Raw genomic sequence first — 6,000 nt, 5'->3', positions numbered from 1 at the left:
ACCCTTTTGCCATCTAGCTGTCCACAAAAAAGGTAAGAACAATAAAAAGAAGTTTTAATTTTTTTCTTCTTTTTAAAAAATGCTTTAAAGGCAAGGACAAAGAAGAAATAGGCCTGCTGCTTGGGGTAGATAAAGCAATGTTAAGATATGACAGACAAAGAGAAATTATTCACTTCTTCTGGGGTGTTCTTTATCAAGGACTATTAAGCTTTCATTCTGAAAAGAATAAAAACTCTGACTTAAAAGGTAAGAGTTCTTATCTCAAATCTACCACTAATTATGTAACCTTAAACTAGTCATTTTACCTTTTCAGGACTGATTTTAATTATATTCATGTTGAAGTTTTTTGACTTAGATGCTATGTTATGTATTTTCTGTCTCTGAATACAAAAATTCACCTTTTGAATTCATATAATATGAAACAAATTTAACTGTTATGCAAATATTCATACAGAATTTCAGGTTTATATGACTAAGATTTTTATATAGCTTGTCCTATTAAAATAATTCCTTTCTAATTTAATTATTTCTGATTAAATATTGTAAGAAAAAAGAAAGGAAAAGGAAAATGGTTGAGATACGAGAAAACCAAAATAAATATGAAGATAATAAAACATATTGCTCTAAATACTCTAAAACTTGATCAGATGAGTTACATCCCAAAGTATTCCTTCTATGTCAACATATTAATCTAGTACTCCTATTAACTAAAGAAATGAAGTTACATTGTCATGTCTTTTCATTAGTAAATAAACATTGGCTCCTAGAGATCACAGATCACCTCTATTTCCTAATGCTCACATCCATTATTAATAAATATGTTCTGGAAGTTTACCAAGGATGAATTTCAAACTCACTCATCTATATTATAAAAAAATCCATTTTCTTTCTCTTGTGAAAACTGAGACCACTGTCAAACTCTTGTTATTCAATATCTATTTCTCCAAATTATATTTCAATAACCACTGCCAATTCATTTGTAATCTAAAAATTCTTTTGGGAAATTGTAGAAGTACTGCTCCCAGTATCTGACCTTTAATAGAAACTTAATAAATTTTAATAAATATAAAATATATTTATACATGCATTTAGATATATAAAATAATTTTAGAATATAAATACATAAGTTAAATGTTTCTTAACTAACTTATTAACTATATAATTATGGATAAGATGATGAGAATTTGACTGAATGGTTGACTGAATGATAATATAGTTAGGTAGATTATGAATTCATTGAATGACCCAAACCAAGAATCAGGAGGTAGTTAAGGAGGTTAAAGACTTCATCCAGACTGGAATTGAGAGAAATAGTGATAGGCACCAGGATTTGTTATTTCATTCATTTAGGAAATTCATAGGCAAGGAAAGTCCTTCTATCAACTCAAATAGCAACCTCCTCTACAACTTACAACCTGAGAGAATTACATAGAACACTGAGAGGTTTGGTAACTGTCCTATAATTAGCATGTGCCAGAAATGAGTTTTAAGAGATAGAACCAAATTGAACCTCTGTGCCAACAGAATTGGGATGGGACATATATTTTTATTTTCTCACTCTTTTCTAGATTATAACTCTTATGCGTTTCCTTCACTCATTTTCTTTCTCCTTCACTCTTAATCTTTCCCCTCATTCTCTCTTTTCTGTATATCCTGCCTCTGTACCCTTAAAAAAGCTATCTGCTATGCTAAGAATTTAGTATCTATTCTTGTGGCCCTGGAAAAAATAAATGAACTCTAGTGACATTGAATCCATGGGACTTAGAACACCACTTCAAAGTAAATCTCTGAAAAGGAAGTTTTTTTCTTGATGGGGAAGTTGAACCAGATCAATAGAATTTAGAGGGAAAGGTACTATTTTGACTCCCAAGCCCACTCCACTCATTTGATTGAAAATGGAAATCCAAAGATCATATAACTTCCAAATCTATACAAGTATACATAGCAAAAGAAGGCTGTAAAACTAACTCCTGTAGCAATGAATTTATTGTCCATCAGTCCCATGTCAATAAATGTGAAAGGAGCAAGCCTTATGTCTATGGGCTTGGTAAACTGCACATAGCAAATTATTAGGAATCAGTAGAGAGACGACATTGTAAGGTATCTTGTGCTTGTGTCATGCTCCTATCTTTACGAATTACTTACCTGGGAACCCAGAGTGATGATAATATGAAGACAGAAACAGGACTGGAAGAACATAGCTGATATTTTGTCTTCCAGCACTTTCTCAGCCACCCCCACTCTTGAGTATTTTAGGAGAGTACAATAATAAGCATGATAATATAATAATTAATATTTATTAATAATTATTATTAATATAGAACAATAAGCATAGAATAATAATAAACATAGAATACAAGAAACTATACAAAAAGTGGAAAGGAACAATATCTTGATGCTAATGTCTAGAATTGGTACGTCATCCATCCTTTCTCCTTTGCCATTAAAAGAGATCTCATATTTATCTTCCAGGGCATAGGGTTCAGTCGGCTGCTACAGTCAAACTGAGGTTCTGGGCCCACTATATAGGAATCAGAATCCTGAGATATTGTTTATCACAGACCTAACTTCTGATTTTCAGTGTTTGGAATCAGAAACTGGGTAGATTAAAATGAGATAGTATGCAATCCCAAGCACTATGACCCAAGTCAAATAATCAAGGAAATAAGTATACTGGGAGGAAAATTGGAATAACTAGAGCAAGAAAAGTTCTCCGAATGTCAGTTATTATGAAAATTATGGAAGGGATACTGACTTATCTCCCCATTCTTTCATTTCTTTCTTTGTCCTTCAGAGTCCAGATATAGAATCCTAGACATATATATTTCCATCTTTATTCCTTTTCAGTGGATAAATATTGTCCAGGAAATCTCAAATGCACCTGTGTGCAGAGAGGAGAATCTAGAGTTTATGAAGGTAGTTGCTCAGAGAGTGCCATATAGAGAATGCTTAACAAGCTGGTTTTATAATCCCATTATTTCTAATAAATTCTGTGATCATGGTATTTGATTACTAGTGATAGTAATTGTTGTGAAAGGAATTTTAGCTGCAGGATGATGCATGGCCATGGCTTTTCTCCTTTTAAAATAATTTTCACCAACATTTCAGCTTCTACTAGTCTAAATTCAAAATCTAACTAGCATAGGTCTTAGTCACTGGAAGCTTGAAGCTGTGGAACCTTGTCATGAATGCATGTGATAGACATGCTGGTGATACCACTTGGCTGGTGACTTGAGTGCACCAGCACCTGGTGGACAGCTCAGCTATTATAGTCTATCACTGAATACCTAATAGACTGACTCATTACCTTTCTATAGGAGAAGGCAGAACATAATTCTAGTTGGAACTGTGTACTCCATTGCCATGGCCCACATGTGATGAGGGGATCTACAAATTTCATATCTATTCTACATGAGAGCACTAATAGAATTTACTATTGGATTAGTGTTGCCATAAACAGAGCTCTCAGAGCCCCAGGGCTCTGTATTTAGTTTTATTCCGTTCAGTATATTTATCAAACAGTGTGATGAATTAACTATATCTAGATAGGTAAATATAGATTAACTATATCAAAACTAACTAGTATAGGCTAAGAAGTGGAAAAGTAGATCAAGGGAATAGAGTAGATGTACATTATACAACAGCAAATAAAACACAGTAATTTTGTATTCAACAAGAGTAAAGACTTAAGTTTTGGGGATAAGAATTTGTTATTTGTTGGGAATTCATTATATGTTGGGAAAACTGGCAGAAATTGAGCATAAACCAATGTTTTATGCAATTTACCAAGATAAGGTCAAACTGGATACATGACCTAGATATAAAAAGGGATATTACAAGAAAATTTGAAGAACATGGAATATATTACCTATCAGAGTTTGGATGCATGAAATTTATGAATAAACAAGACATAAAGAGCACTATGAAGTATAAATGTATAATTTTGATTATATTAAATTAAAAAGGTTTCATATAAATAAAACAAATATAGTCAAGATTGGAAGAAAAGCAGAAAACTAGGGAGGAGGAGAGGAATTTATAGACAGTTTCTCAGATAAAGGCCTCTGATGTTTATTTAATTGCATTTCTTGAGAAAGATATTCCTTCTTTCTGTACATGACACCTCATCTGTAATTTAGATGATTTATAAAGTTCAATAAGTCAATGATACCAAACTCAAAGTGAAAGGATCCCTTTGGACTGCAAAATGACTTTTAAAAAATGTAAATTAACATCTATATTGAATTATATTTTTATTTGGTTAAACCTTTCCCAATTACGTTTTAATCTAGTTATGACCTTAAAACTCTCTATTAAGAGAGTTTTGTGGTTTACATCAAATTTGATACTTCTGCTATAAAAGACCAATAAGAAGTAGCAAAAGGCAGCAATTTGGAGCCCATTGTATAATAATGAAAAATAATTTATCAGATGGAAAACAAAAAGGCTGAGAGGCTCAATAAAATGAAAGCTATCATTAAGGAATGATAGAATATAGAAGAGAAATCATTTTAACAGTAGCAAAGACGATGGAAGGTGAAAGAAAGACATCTTCCCAATTGGAAGTAATCATTTCCCTCGACAAGAGCACAATAAAAACAGCAATATGTGACAGCATTTGGATGTATAGAGAGAGGTATACTAGAAAGCAGGCTGATAGGTCCAACAGTGGATAGCCAAAATCTAGGAGCAACTGTTGGTAATTACTCTCCAGCATTACACATTAGACTCAGAATTAAGAAAGAAAGTGACTAGATTGCATTTGGAAAATTGTGCCGTTCCATAATATTCAAGTTTTTTCTCCAATATAAAAATATTTATCTTTTTAATGGCAATATTTTCTTGGTGATGCAATGTAACTGTAAAACATGTGATACTACAGTCTCCAAGGAATCAAAATGGCATTTGGCTCATAGGGAAGACACATGAATATAAGATTAAATGTATTTCAAGGTGAAGTGAAGGTGGTAGAGAAAAGGTAGTCACTTGCCTGAGCTCTCTGCCAAATCCCTCTTAACACCTTTAAATAATAGCATAAAACAATTCTTGGAGTAGTAGAACCCACCAAGAGACAGGGTGAAATAAATTTCCAGTCAAAGACAATTTTAAAGGTCAGTAAAAAAAAAGTATTATCACACCTGTGTGAGAGTAGAGGACAGTCCAGGGCAGGCCCCAGTAAACCAGAAGCAAGCCTTGGGAGCCAGTGAATCTGAAGTGTCAGCAGTTACTTTTAGAGCTCTCAGAATGAAGGAAGTAAGAGGATCAAACCACCAATCAGAAGGAGATTACAGGGGTCTCATTGATGGTAGTAGCAGGACTCTGTAGCTTTGCCCATACTCAGATCTGGGTTGCAGTCCCAGGGCAAGGAAGACCACCAGCACAACAGAGCTTGAAGGCCTCAGTGGATCAGGGATCTTCCTTATAATTCCATAGCAGAAAAGAGTGCTTGTGGTCACTCACAGACCAACAGGTCAGGAAAATAGTTAGTATACTTCTTCTTAGATCTAAGAAGATCCTCAGACATGGAAAAACTGAAAACTCATAGATGCCTAGAAGTATCTCTGAAAACAACTGCAGAAAATTCCTGAAGCTTGGGATAGTGAACTCTTTCTACTTTAACAGAGTTAAAAGTCAAAAAATAAGCTGTAGAAATAAGCAAAGAAAAAAAATCTGAACATAAAAAATTACTATGGTGACAAGGAAGATCAAATGCATATTCAGAAAAAGAAAACAAAGTAAAATCTCTTACATTCAGATCCTGCAAGAAAAATATGAATTAGTCTCAGGTCATGGAAGAGCTCAAAAAGGAAATCAACTAGGGGAGGTAGAGGAAAAGTTGGGAAAAGAAATGAAATTGATGCAAGAAAATCATGAAAAATGATTTTAGTAAAGGAGACAAAAAATACTGAAGAAAATAACATCTTAAAAAAAAAAACAGACTAGGTCAAATGGTAAAAGAGGTACCAAAAAACCCAATGAAAGTAAAAAATGCTTTAAAAA

Source organism: Sarcophilus harrisii, chromosome 3, assembly GCF_902635505.1.
Source record: "Sarcophilus harrisii chromosome 3, mSarHar1.11, whole genome shotgun sequence".
Lineage (NCBI taxonomy): Eukaryota > Metazoa > Chordata > Mammalia > Dasyuromorphia > Dasyuridae > Sarcophilus > Sarcophilus harrisii.
This window is presented reverse-complemented; position numbering follows the sequence as displayed.